The sequence below is a fragment of the Chenopodium album genome, chromosome 19 (genome assembly GCF_948465745.1).
Source record: "Chenopodium album chromosome 19, dcCheAlbu1.1, whole genome shotgun sequence".
NCBI classification, from domain to species: Eukaryota; Viridiplantae; Streptophyta; class Magnoliopsida; order Caryophyllales; family Amaranthaceae; genus Chenopodium; species Chenopodium album.
The window spans coordinates 26,781,444-26,795,389 of NC_137852.1; the positions used below are offsets into that span (position 1 = coordinate 26,781,444).

General features: G+C 38.5%; 1 non-coding gene across 1 annotated transcript; it reads right to left on the reverse strand.

The window, feature by feature from the left end:
- Nucleotides 1–1,200: 1,200 nt before the first annotated feature.
- Nucleotides 1,201–1,306, reverse strand: LOC145596325 (small nucleolar RNA R71). The gene has a single exon (XR_014103171.1). It is a non-coding gene; the product is annotated as a small nucleolar RNA R71 (small nucleolar RNA).
- Nucleotides 1,307–13,946: the final 12,640 nt, after the last annotated feature.

Here is a 13,946-nt window from a genome sequence, read left to right on the forward strand (position 1 = left end):
GTGTGATTAATTGAAGATTGGCCAACTTTGATTGTTGCACTAGATTGCATTATAAGTTCACATTGATACGGACCATTGATTTTTGGGTTGCATTTACACGATTGAGGTGTCTTGTGATGTTTCCTAGCTAGAGTTTATCGTATTTGACGCTAGTTAGACCTCTAGGAGAATAGCTTGATATGCTCTTTTGGTTGCAGGATTGATTTTCCCTCACATCGATTGACTTAGTTGATTTGACCTCCCAATTATCCATCTCTATTACGAATGCATGTGGATCCTAGCCCTAGTGTTTATCATCTTGATTTTCTATAAGTTTATTTGTGCCATTAGCTCTAGTTCTAGCTTATAACCCCACTTTCGACTTTGGAATAGCTTAGCGCAAGACAATAGACTTTCAATCACTATTCCTTTGGGTTCGACCCTTGACTTGCTACTATACTTGTATAGGGGTTAGTTAAGTGTATAAATTTTGTTTGACCGTTTGGGGGAGGTAGCCCAACGACCTACTACATCTCCATTGATGAAAATGGCGCCGTTCCCGGGGAATGGTGTCTTGATTGTGTATTGTTGTTGAGTCTATTCCATTTATTTGAAAAACACAAAAATATTTTATTTCTTTCTTTTAGGCTACACTTGTAGCCGTGTTTCTAACAATTTCTATAGAGATTTTGCATGCATAGCGCTCATGATCAATCTATTGTCCCTTTTGATCCGGAAATTTAGAGAACACTCTCAAGGAGAAGAATAGCAAATAGATCTTTGCAATATAGTTCTTCAAGTGAAGAGGAATTTGAAAAGAGATGCAAGAAAGAGGAATGGGAGAGAATCCAAGGGTAGCCTTGATGGAACTAGGTATTCCCGATGTATATAGGTTCAAGAGTGGGATTACTCCGCCTACAACACCGGCGAATGATTTTGAGATTAGATCGGCCATGATTACCTAAATAGAAAGGAGGCAATTTAGTGGAACTAAGAGTGAGAGTCCGTTGAATCACCTCAAGGAATTTAAGAAGTATTGCAATACCATCAAGGTGAACGGAATTTCTCAAGAGTTCATTCGGCTAAAGTTGTTTCCCTTTTCTCTCATTGGTCGTGCCTTAAAGTGGTTGGATAAAGAGGTTAAGCCTAATTTGCTTAAAACATGGGATGATGTTACTAAAGCTTTCTTGTCTCGCTTTTACCCACAAAAGAAGACGGCGGAGGCTAGGGCATTAATGCAAGGATTCAAGCAAAGGCCTAATGAGAATCTCTATGAGGCACGGGAGAGGTACAAGGAGTACCAAAGAGAATGTCCACATCATGGGATTCCTACTTATCAAGTGATCCAAATTTTCTATGGAGGTTTGAGTGCTCAAGGCAAGTCATGCCTAGATGGAGGAGCCGGTGGTCCTATAATGAATAGGACGGAGGAAGAAGTTGTGGACATTATTGAGGATGTTGTGAGGTACTATAGAGATTGGCAAGAAGGAGAGAGACAGTCTACAAGCAAGAGTGGCTCAACAATCTATTCGGTGGATCACCACAATGCAATCAACAATTTGTCATCCCTAATTTCAAATCTAGGGAAAGAGATAACATCAATCAAAGCGAAGCTTGAGAGTGTCTCCGTGAATTCTTTTAGTCTTCCCTCCCAAACCAAAGGGAGAGGTACAATCTCTAACTCTTCTCCTTCTACTTCTAATAACATGCCATGTGGTTGTGTGTTTTCTGATTTATGTGGTTCTTATGATCATGATTCTTCCATGTGTTCACCAGCTTTTGTTGATGGATGTGATAATGTTGAAAATAATGAATGTGAACATGTGAACTTTGTGTCTAATGCTAATGGTGGTCAAAGGTTTGAAGGACCTAAGAACTTTGGTAATAGGAATTCTCACCCTCAAGGAGGTGGTTTCGATAATTATAACAATGGAGGATATAGGAACCAAGGAAACAAAGGTTTCCGAGGTAACTATAACCACCAAGGTTATAATAACGAAAACATACACAAGCCATGGGTATGGAAATCAAAACCAATCTCAAGGTTTTGGTAATGATTACCATAACAATGGCAATAGTCAAGGAAGAGAAAGTTGGAACAACAGCCAAAATAGGGGAAATTTTCAAAATAACAATCAAAGGGGACCGCCTCCCGGTTTTGCTCCAAAATCCTAATCCAATGGTGAATGTTCTTATTCCCCACCATCATCTTTTATAACAAATTTGGAAGAATTGATTGACAATCAAACTTAGATCATTAACACCTATATGGCGGTTAATGATATGAAGTTCAATGAGATGATGACTCACAATATGATGCTTAAGACACAAATAACCCAATTAGCAAACATTCTTAAGGACTATGCTAGTCCTTCTTCTTTTCCTTCCCAAGGTGTTGAACCGAAGAAACCCATGTATTCCATTACCACTAGTTGTGGGAGTGTCTTTAGTGAGGGAGTTTCTTAAACTATCGAGGAAGAAGAGGAGAGGAGTGCTTTGAAGAATGAAGTTAAGAGGGTTGTGTCCAAGGATGTCTATTGTGAGGAGGAGCAAAAGAAAAAGAAAGTTTGTGAGAAGATGTGTGAGGAGGAGAGATTTCCCGATCTACCCTACCCTCAAAAGTTCTTGAGGTATAAAATGGATGACCAATTTGGGAAGTTCCTTGAAATGCTTAAAGAAGTTCATGTTTCCATCCCTTTTACCGAGTCAATTCCCCAAATGCCTAGGTACTCCAAGTTTCTTAAGGAGATTCTACAAGGGAAGGAGGATTGTAATGAGGTCAATTCGGTGGAATAAGGGAAATGTTTTAGTGCTATTATCCATGGGAAACTACCGGAGAAAACGCAGGATCCGAGGAATGTTTCTATCCCTTGCAAGATCAAGAAAATGATGTTTGAAAATGCTCTTTGTGATTTAGGAGCTAGTGTGAGTATCATGCCTTACTCGGTTTTCAAAAGACTCAATTTAGGTGAGCTTCTACCATCCAATATAACCCTTCAGTTGGCCGATCGATCTATCAAGATTAACTAAGGGGAGAGTTGAGGATGTCCCACTTAAGATTGGGGAGTTTGTTTCCCCGTAGATTTTGTGGTGTTAGAAATCGAGGTAGATGAACACATTCCTATCATCTTAGGGAGACCTTTCTTAGCCACCTCGGGAGATTTGATAGATGTGAAAGGAGGTCGCATTACTTTGAGATGTGGTAAGCAACAGGAAAGTTTTAAGTTGAAACCAATGCATGAATCTTTGTCTTTTGTGCAAGAAATGATGTGTGCAAGTTCCTCTCGTTCTATTGATAATGTATGTATGATTGACTCTTCTACTAACGATGCTCTTCAGAATTTTGATGATGTTATTGCAAGTTTTGATAGCATGAATGTTAGTGAAGAGAAAATGATGATTCCCAAGCTCATGGGCGAGGAGGAAGTTGAGATTCCAAATTAGTTTGAGCTTATTTCTCAAGATGAAGGGGAGGTTTCTATGATTATGGATGTTGAAGTTCCATCTACATTGAACAACAAGCCAAAGAAGAAGGCTCGTGATTCCAAGAAGTTGAGAAAAAGGAAGAAGTTGAGAAAAGAAAATGTGGTTTTGAGAAGTGTTTCATGGAAGTTTCATCAAGCAACGAAGGAAGGTTGCTAAAGAATCAAGAAGATTTTGCTCTATCTACTACCTTGAAAAAGGTGGTGTTCTTTGACCCTCCATGATTTGGAGGAAGGGTCGAGCTTAGGACCTTAAGCAAGCGCTTCCCAGGAGGCAACCCGGAGTTTCTAACCTTTGTTTTATATTTTTGAATTTTTCTTATTTTTACCCTCTTTTATTTCCTTTTCTTTTCTTTCACTATTCTACTTCTTTGGATTTGTAGGATGAACTTTTCGGGATTGGATTTCTTCAAGTAAGCATGATGAATGGAAGGTGTTTGCGGTATTTGTCATGATTATGTTCGATTCTAATCGAAATTTGAGGTAAAGGGATAAGAATCTTAGTGAAGTAAGTTAGGAAATTCATGCTTTGAAAGTTGAAGGAAGTTGATGCCTAGTGAGTTCTTGTGGTGGGTTCATGAATCTCAAACTTTGAGCTCACTAAAAATGTATTTTGCTACTGCCTATGTTGGTGTTTATCACCATCATAATTCATGTACGCACCCAAGAGGCCATCAAGCATCAAATAATGAAAAAAAAAAGAAGAGCTAGGTGCCAAGCAAGTGCGGGCGCACTAGTGAGATGTGCGGCCGCACACCTAGCCGGATGCCCCCCTTATCTCCTTCTTCCCTTCTTCTTTCATTTCCCTCATTTCCACGCTCTCTCCTATGGTTCCCATCACCTTAAACCCTCACTTGTGCGCACCAAACCCTCTCCATTCACCATCAATTCTTCATCAAATCCTCACAAAATTCACTCCAAATTAATTAAAATCTACTCAAATTCCATTCCTCTCATCAAAAATCACACAAATTCACCTAAACAAACACCTAATCTCTCTCCTCCATAGTTGGGTATAATTTGGGACTTTTGTGTTTGATGAAAATTGGAGGCTCAAACTTGTTCAAACTTGCTTCATATATGGTATAATCATCTTTTATAACTTCAATTTGTTAATTAAATCATATATTGACGTAGGGAAAACAAGGTCGTTGGACTAATCCTCCTAAGCCAAACAAAATTTATTAACACTCAACAAACCTAAATACAAGTATAGAGGTAAGTCAAGGGTCGAACCCAAAGGAACGGTAATGTCTAAATGCTTCTAATTATGTGCCTAATCTAGGTCGAAGACTAAGGGTAAAAGAAGACACTAACAACTACTAAGACCAAGAAACCAAACAAGTAAAATGCTAGGGATTAGGATTCATTTATTATAGCATTGAACAATGCAAATTGGTTTAGGAAGTTGACTAAGTCAAGCAATGTGAGGGAAGATCAATTATGCAACCAAAAGAGCATATCAAGCTATTCTCCTAGAGGTCTAACTAGCGTCAACTACGATAAACTCTAATTAGGAAACATCACACGACACCTCAATCGTGTAAATGCAAGCCAAAAATCAATGGTCCGTATCAATGTGAACTTATAATGCAATCTAGTGTGAATAACTAGGGTGATCAAGCCTAAATCAAACACACACATGCACATAATCAATTAACCAATTTAATCACATCATCAACTCCATCAAAATCCTTAATCTACATCAATCCATTACATAATACAAGCTTCACCAAATCCCTAACCAAACAAATACTCTAGCAACATCATCAATTCAACCAACAACTAAAGAAATCAACAATCAACAATCAAGAATCAACAATCAAAGAAAAACAATTACTCTAATCAAACATCAATCATCAAAATCCAATCAAAATCAAACAATCCAAACATGAATTTTAAACAAAACAATAAATGAGATAGAGTTTAGAAATGCTCATTGATAATAGAGTAGATCTCCAATACAATTGTCACCATTGAATCTTCAACCTCTCAATCACCATTGAAATTCTTCACTTTCTCTCTCTAAAATCTACTCCTAAAACTAACCCCTAGATCTAGAGAGAGAATCTCTGAACTAAGCTAAGAATATGATCTAATTCTATTATGAGAAAATCGTATATAAAAAGAGAGAAAATCGTCAAAATCCGATCGGAAAAGACCCACGCCGGTGCGGCCGCACATCAGGAGATGTGCGTTCGCACCACCATGGTGTGCGGCCGCACCCAGCTGGGTTTCTTCGATTCTTCAACTCTTCAAGGACAAGGGGTGCACACATGATTTATGATGGTGATGAGCACTAGGAGTGGCAGTAGCTAAGGCTTAATATTGGAGGGCACACACTCCCTTTGAAGGGAGCACCGCAAGCGAGCACAAGAGAAGAGCCAACACTTGGTACTTCCACTTCTTTGCATCTTGAGCTTCCCGAATGCCATGAACTTGATCCAAAAGCTTCTTCCACCATAGTGGATCACCAAAATCAAGACCCGAACCTCGTTCAATACCTACAACCACGAAAATAGAGCAAATAAAGGAGAAAAGGCTAAAAACCCAACGAAATGCACAAAAGCTACAAAATAAGAGAGGAAAGGTAAAACTAAGCAACAAAGCATAAAACTAAGCACTTATTAAGCATGAAAGCTATGAAAAGAAGATAGAAAGGACCTAAATGCTTATCAAATGTGTGCCATTTATGACACACATCATATACCCCCAAGCTTACCTTTTGCTCGTCCTCGAGCAAAACAAAACCAAGGGAGTGAAAATAACGAGCTTATTAAAACATACTAGAGAAAAGAGGAGACAAGAATATAAACTAACTCACTTTCGTAGGAATCACGGTCAATTTTAGCAACTAATGACAAGCCATTTTAACCCCTAGATCGCCCTATATGACGAGTGATGCTCTCGTAAGGGTATCCTAAGAGTTTACCCATAACTCTCATAATAATACAAACAGGGCAAAGCATGAAAAAGAATGCAAAATACAAGAAAAGCAAACAAATGTTCATGAAAGGACTTTTGCAAATGTACAAGCACAAATGAATGCAAATCTTTCTAAACAAGTAAGGGAGTGCACGTTCCAAGATACCAAAGGTTGATTGAAACATAAATATGCTAAGCATAGGAACTAGCTTTCACAATCCACTTTCATCCCAAAAGATCTTACCTCATTCTTCCTAATATCTTCAAATCAACCTCAAGTGAGCATTCCAATGATTCCACGAAGGAACTGAAAAAAGAGAATTTTTTTAGGCTACTCGACATCTTGACTTTTGCATCCCCTTTCCCTATTCCTAAAACTCACATTCCTCTCCTCCGATGAATGACTCAACCATTTAGGTCAAAAGGTCTTTCCCTAAGGTTGTAACGTTAAGGCAAAAGGGTGAAGGTAGGCTAAAATATTAAAATTTGGTGGTTTTCCTAATAGTGAAGCAAAGAATGGGCCCTTTCTTAGTATCACAATCAAGTAGTCACCAAGCAAAAACAAACTAACACCCCCAAGCTTATTCAAAGCTATACTCACAAACATATACACAAAAAGTGTGAGAACGCTTCCCTCCAATCTTAAATGGAGCATTGTCCTCAATGCTCAAAAAGGGAGAAAACTCACATCAAAATATTTTTGAAATTTTCATTTTTCACTTTTTTTTTTCATTTTTCAATAATGCTTTGTCCTCGCCTCTTTTAACTTTGGACAGCTTTTTCAACTTTGCACTTATTTGTCCATGCCTTTTATAAAGTAGGACGGCTTTTACTCATACTCATTTTCCATTATTCACAAAGAAGATATAACACAATCTTGCTTTCATAAGAACCAAACATTTCAACTTCTCCACCACAAACTCCATCAAGTATGATCAATTGCTTTACAAAAACCAAGAAAAGAAAGAAAATGAAACAAAATATAAGTAGAAGGCTTGAAAAACAAAGAACTCACAAGGATGTAGCAAAAGTTTACTATTGGTGTCAAATCGACTATAGGAAGCAACTACCAAACATGCAACAAACAAGTAGAATCCGGCTTCATGTTCCCACTAGTTCTAACCAACTACCTTAGCATGCTTTATCCTAGAATCAAACAAGCATACTCTCAAACCGTGCACACCATTACTATTTAAGAAGTAAAACATTCAATTATACAAGTCCAAATGTTATTATGTCCAAAGCAAGAATAAAACAAAATACATTGCAAATTTGCCTTGAAAGAAAAAAAAAATCTTTTTGGAATTTTTCAAAATATAAGAAACATGGAAAAGCATATACAAAGGTGCATAACACATAAGAATCAAATTCCACAAAACATGATAGAATACCCTCCCCCAAGCTTGAATGAGACAATACACTCAAACATAAATCATAGAATCCATGGGAGGGGAAAACAAGGAGATCAATCCAACAAACCAACATATTTCCAACAAGTCATCATCCACTAGAGAAAGAGCAAGGAATGATATTACCGGATATTAGGTGGGTGTAAATACCCGCAAATGACCCAATTAAGCCTTTCATAGCTAATTCCCCAAGAATTGAACCTTGTTTCAATGTTCTAGCAAAAATAGGAGTCAACCTTCCTTGATTCTTGATCCAAATCGAAGCACCAAAGTATATCAAGTTATGTACCTAGCAAAACACACACAAACATTTCCATGAGAGAAAAATTTATTCTAAAACACGGGTTACTTCCCGAGAAAGGCTTGCTTAAGGTCCAAGCTTTACCGCTCTAGTAAAATAATATTGCAACTATCGCAAGAGCTTGTCAAATGCACTACTACACATTTCATAAGAGAGAATGTAGGCAAATGATGGAAGAAAAACGTGCAACAAGATCATTGCACGCAAGTGAGAAGGGAGGTGCCAAATGAAAGAAGAAGAAGGATCAAAAGGAAAAACAAGGAAATAAGAAGAAGAAGAAGAAGAAGAAGAAGAAGAAGAAGAAGAAGAAGAAGAAGAAGAAGAAGAAGTGGGGATAAAAGAATGGAAAGAAAAAGAAAAAGGCAAATCCTCCTCACTAAAATATTTTTGGGTGGCAACATCACCCTCTTCCTCAATTTGAGCACAAATAAGCCACATGCAAATCCTCATAGACAAAAGGGTCCCCAATAGGCTTACCAACAAAGGAAGGGAGAAAAATAGGGCAATAGGGGATGTAGTCAAACTTTTAAGAGAAAGGGGTATGAGAAATAGGTAAAGGGTTCGCGACTCCCTCAACACAAGGTCTCACATTGCCAATGAGGGCATGAAAATCAATCATAGAATCCTCAAAAGAAGAACACTCATGATCACCATCTCCCTTAAACATCCAACTCCCAAGAGGAACCACATAATCTCCTCAACTACCTTCATGAACAATAGCTCCCTCAACTTCATTAAAACCTAGAGTCTCAAAACCATGCATGAATGGATGCAAATAATACTCAAAATCGTCTCTCTCCCATGAAGCATCATCAATGAACTTGCTTAAAAGGCTATGGCTATTCCTTATGCACTCAATAAACTCATTTGACATAACCTCAAACGAGTCCAAATACTCATGGATAGAAGAGTCACATTCATACACTTGAGACTCATTACAATGGGTGGTAGGGTTGGGATTCACAAATTCAACACTCTCTTCTCTCTCAACTCCTTCACCATCACTCATATGCTCACCAATGGTATCCTCACACACTCTTGGTTGCTCAAAATCACCATCATCATCCTCAACACATACATTGGATTTGTTATCTTCACACACAAGCATCAAAGATGACAATTGGTTTTCTAGCTCTTCATTTCTCCTTCTTCCCTCCTCAAGACGCTCCTCACTCTTTTTCATCATCTCTAATTGACTTCTCAAACAATTAAGAGTAGACTCCATTTTAGGCCCAAGATCATCACTAAGCTCAACATGCCTAATTTGAGTTTCCAAGGAATCAATAAGAGATTCAAAGGATGTAGAAGATTGAGGCTCAACAAAAGAAGAAGAACTACAACCAAGGTTGGAAGAATCAACATTGAAATCATGAGCATGTACATCACATTGGGGGGTGGGGGCACAATCAAACATATGAGATTTGTGAACTTGAGCATGCACCTTGTTATCATGAACAATAGGGGAAATAGAAAACCAAATATAGAAATCCCAAGCATCATTAATTGACAATGCTCTAAATCTACCATTATGCATGCATTCTATTTCATTCCTAGTTTGTTCATTCAAACCAAAATAGCAAATCTCATAAGCCTCCCGAAGACTACAACAATGATAGTCAAGAAATCTCGCTAGTCTATATAAATATTCACAAAAAGGCTCATTATCATATTGAGGAAAAGATAGACATGCCAATTTATATAAAGCAAACAAAAGAAATCAAATAAAAAAAAAAGTATACATGACAAGGGAATAAACGTGTCGTCAATTGTCTATCCCTAGTTCAAATACAATTTATATAACCTAAACAAACCTAATACGAGTATAAGGCAAGCATAGGGGTCGAACCACAAGGAGACATGCATAAACACCACATTCACTACTTAAGACTTAAGTTACCTCGGGACAAGAAGTGTGAATAACTAAGAGATTAAACTAAATATTAAGAATGATTAAGTATCAATATAACTAAACACCAAGGGAAGTGGGTAGATGTATATGCCATTTGATCATGCAATAACACGGAAGCAAAGCAATGGTAAACTAAGCATGCAAGAATATCGAAATAAAGCTCAATCTAACCGCCTTCCGCGGTTAATTGATTTCTCCTAACATAGCCTCTATGTTTCCACACTAGAACCATATATTAGAAGGTGCAATCAATGAACTATCGATAACAATGAACCTTAACTAAGTCAACTTCCGTTTCTTGTTAGCAAAGATTCACCTTTAATCAACCAACAATGTGCACTTGCAAGAAGATTAAAGAATATCAAACATACAAAGACTTTAATCACCATTAACTTAACCCCAACATCATAAGCATGAATTAATTAACAACTACACCATCCCCACACCCTTGGCTAGGTGACTACTCACAAATCATATTGAAGACAATATCAATCTTCAAATCAATAAGCATCAACATGATCAATAAGCAAAGAAGGAAAATCAAATAAGCAAACAAAACTAAATACAAAAGTAAAGAAAGAGAGTAAGAGATTGCTCATTAATTGAAGGTGAACATTTACAAAGATTCAATCAAGCTCCTTCTTCAATATCAAAGTTCATCAATGGAAATCCACACTTTCTCTCTCTACTAATGGAGTTTTTTCTCTCTAGATTAGGGCTAAAATGTACATAATATCCCCTTAAGCTAATCCTCCTCTATTACATTAAAAACATTCTAAATAACCGCCTCTAACAAAACCGTACAAGCAGTGGAATAAAAAGGTTGGTCCTACCGAACAGGGGGTAGGTTCGGCCGGACCACAGGGTAGGTTCGGCCGAACCCTGGGTAGGTTCGGTCGAACCTCCCCTGATCTTGGTCTGGTCGAACTGCTGATATTCGGTCACTCCTGCAAAACGGTCGTTTTTCATCTTGAAACTGCCTAAGTGGTTCGGCCGCACCTCAAAGCAGGTTCGGCCGCACCTAGGTTCGGCCACACCATTGTGGGGTTCGGCCGAACGTAGGTGCTTTTCCTTCCTTCAGCTCCTCTTGATCTTCACGCTCCCTCTCTATGGTACGCCGTGCATTCCAAGGTTCGTTCAACAAGGCCAAGAACCTACAGGACAACAAAGAAACTCTAGTAAAACCGACATAAAGGGGAAAAAGAGAGGAAACATGAGAAAAGAAAGGAAAAAGCAAAACTAAGATAAAAACGCTTAAAGAGGCTTAAACAAGTGCAAACAATGGGAGAATCCTTTAGAGAAAAGGGGTGGAAAAGCGGCATAAATGCCACTCATCAAAATCCCCCACACTTGCCTTTTGCTTGTCCTCAAGCAAAGGAAACTAAGACAAGAAGGCAACACACACAACAAACATGACATGACAAGGCTTTTAAGAAAACCGATCAAACCTCAAGGTAGGAAATGCTTCAATTGGAATCAAATGTAGGGACATGGACCAAAGAATACTTACCTTTCTCAATTCAAGAGGGAAAACACGTTCCAAGATGCTCATGGTTGAAGGAGACAAACCTAAGCTAAGCATACAGAACTAATGATTTCATCTTCCGCCCTAGCCCCAACCAAGACGGTCCACGTTCTCTCCACTAGTTTCCATTCATCCCATGGTTAGCTCCTCATGATTCCTCGAGGGAACCGGAAAAGATATTTCTGTGTGGAACAATGAGGTTATCCCGACATCTCAACTATGCATACTCTCTCCATAGGGTTGAAATCTATCTCCCTCCACCGTTTGTTGACCACGCCCCTCTAAAGTCCAAGGGTCTTATATCTAGGGTTGTAATGTCATGGCTAAAGGTTAAGGTAGGGAATTAATTTGAAAACTTTGGTGGAAACTCCTAAGTGAAGCATAAGAGTGACCATCTCTCAATAACAAAATAGGAATCTAACCTAAATTTCAAATCACAACCTTCAATACAAAATACATGACAATACTCAATTTTTTTTTATTTTTTTTTATTTTTTTTAATTTTTTTTTTTTTGGAATGGTGTTTGGTTTTCATAAATTTCAACTTGCTTGCCAAACCTTTTGCACACTTTTTATGAATAGACTTTCAAGGCCTCATTCGAACCAAATTGCACAACTTCCTTGCTTAAAATAAAGACTCTCAAACTCGAACCTCACAAGCCGATGCTTCACTAACTATAAGGGTTGGTAGAACATAGGCCGCTAGGCTTGTAATGTGGTTTAACCAAGAAAGGGGAAATAAGGCTCAACATGGCTAGCAAGAAGGTATATGTAAAATAAAAACCAAATTTGTAACAAAACACAAGGAAAACAAAGAGAAATGAGAAGAGATGCCCTCTTCCTCCTCTAGAGTTATATGATCACGGTCTTGGGAGCTAGATACCAACACAAGGATTAAGACACGTATAGTTAAGGATCCAAAATGCCGCTCAACAAAAGTGATGGAGGCTTAAACAATAAACGCTCACATGGGACATGAAAATAAGCAAATACCAACCAAGGGAATCCTATTCACTACGGAGAGCAACACCATCTTACCACTTTACCGTGAACTAGGGGTTCAAACGTCCTCAAGAGTTCTAAACCGGACTACCTTAGCTTAAAATGTGTCTAGTTCAACCCTAAGCACTCTCAAACCGTGAAGACCCTCTTCAACTAGGAAGGTAAGCATTCAAAGTCATGTCATCAAGAAGGCACACAAAGTCTCAAATCCAAATGAATGAGCAAATCCACAACAAAAATATTTCAACTTGCCAAGGTCATGCTTGTTACACAAAAGAGAACAAGAAAAACACACAAGAAAGAGGAAGAAATTAAAAAGTTCATAATCGAGGCATATAAGTCAAATAAATCCCAATTGACATACAAGTGATCGTTGATATCAACATCAACGATCCCAGGTTCCTTAGAACCGCAATCAATCAACCTCGAACCATTCAACTATTCCTAAACTAACCTAAACTAAGCACTCAAAAGGAAAGAAAATGAAAAGAAAAAGTAAAGGAAAGGTCTCACCAAATGCCGCTTGATTATAGAAGACAAGGCAATAAAACCAATCTCACCAAGGGAGCTCGGGTTGCTCCTTAACTTCCTTCATCTCCGGTCTCAAGATTCAAGAAAAGTGAGCCAAACAAAAGAAACTACAACAAAACAAGAAAAAGTTAGAAAAAACAAGGAGGAAGACTAAAGAAATAAACAAAAAGAAGAAAAATAAATAAAAAGCTATCTTCAAAGTTTGGATTAAGGGGATTTGGATTTTCGGGAATTTGGATTTGGATTTTTCTCTCGGGAGCATCTCCACCTACAAAAACTCAGGAATCATCAAAGAAGATCATCAGAAATCAACAAAAACAATCATAAAACATCATCATCATCACCATCACATCACCACATAAATATCATCACCACATCACCATCACAACATCATCATCACGACATCATCACCACCATCACAACACCATATCATCAACACCACAAGGCCACTATCCTCACTATCCTCCTTTTGTGCAAGCAACTACCCTACCACTCTACCTTCCTATGTAAACTTCAACCAACCAAAAGGACATCCTCCCCCACACTATTCTATTTGTTCATCCTGAGCAAAAGTTATAAGTTAGAAGACCGGGGGGAAATGGAACCCTCATCACTGGTTATCATCTCCTTGCCCCCACGGGTGAGGGGGGTTATTAGGATCAAACCCGAGAGTGTCCATGAAAGGGTGGTGGGGTTGGTTGAAGTGCTCATAGGGCCACCCTTGGTAACCCCAACCGCCATCAAAAGGTTCGGGGGTGGATGTGGATGCCGGGTCATAAGCTGGATCACATCCACCCGGACGATAGGGGTTGTATGGTGGGGTGCCGATGCGTTGGGAAGGCTCGATAGGACCTTCCCAATAAGCATAGCAAGGGGGGGTGGT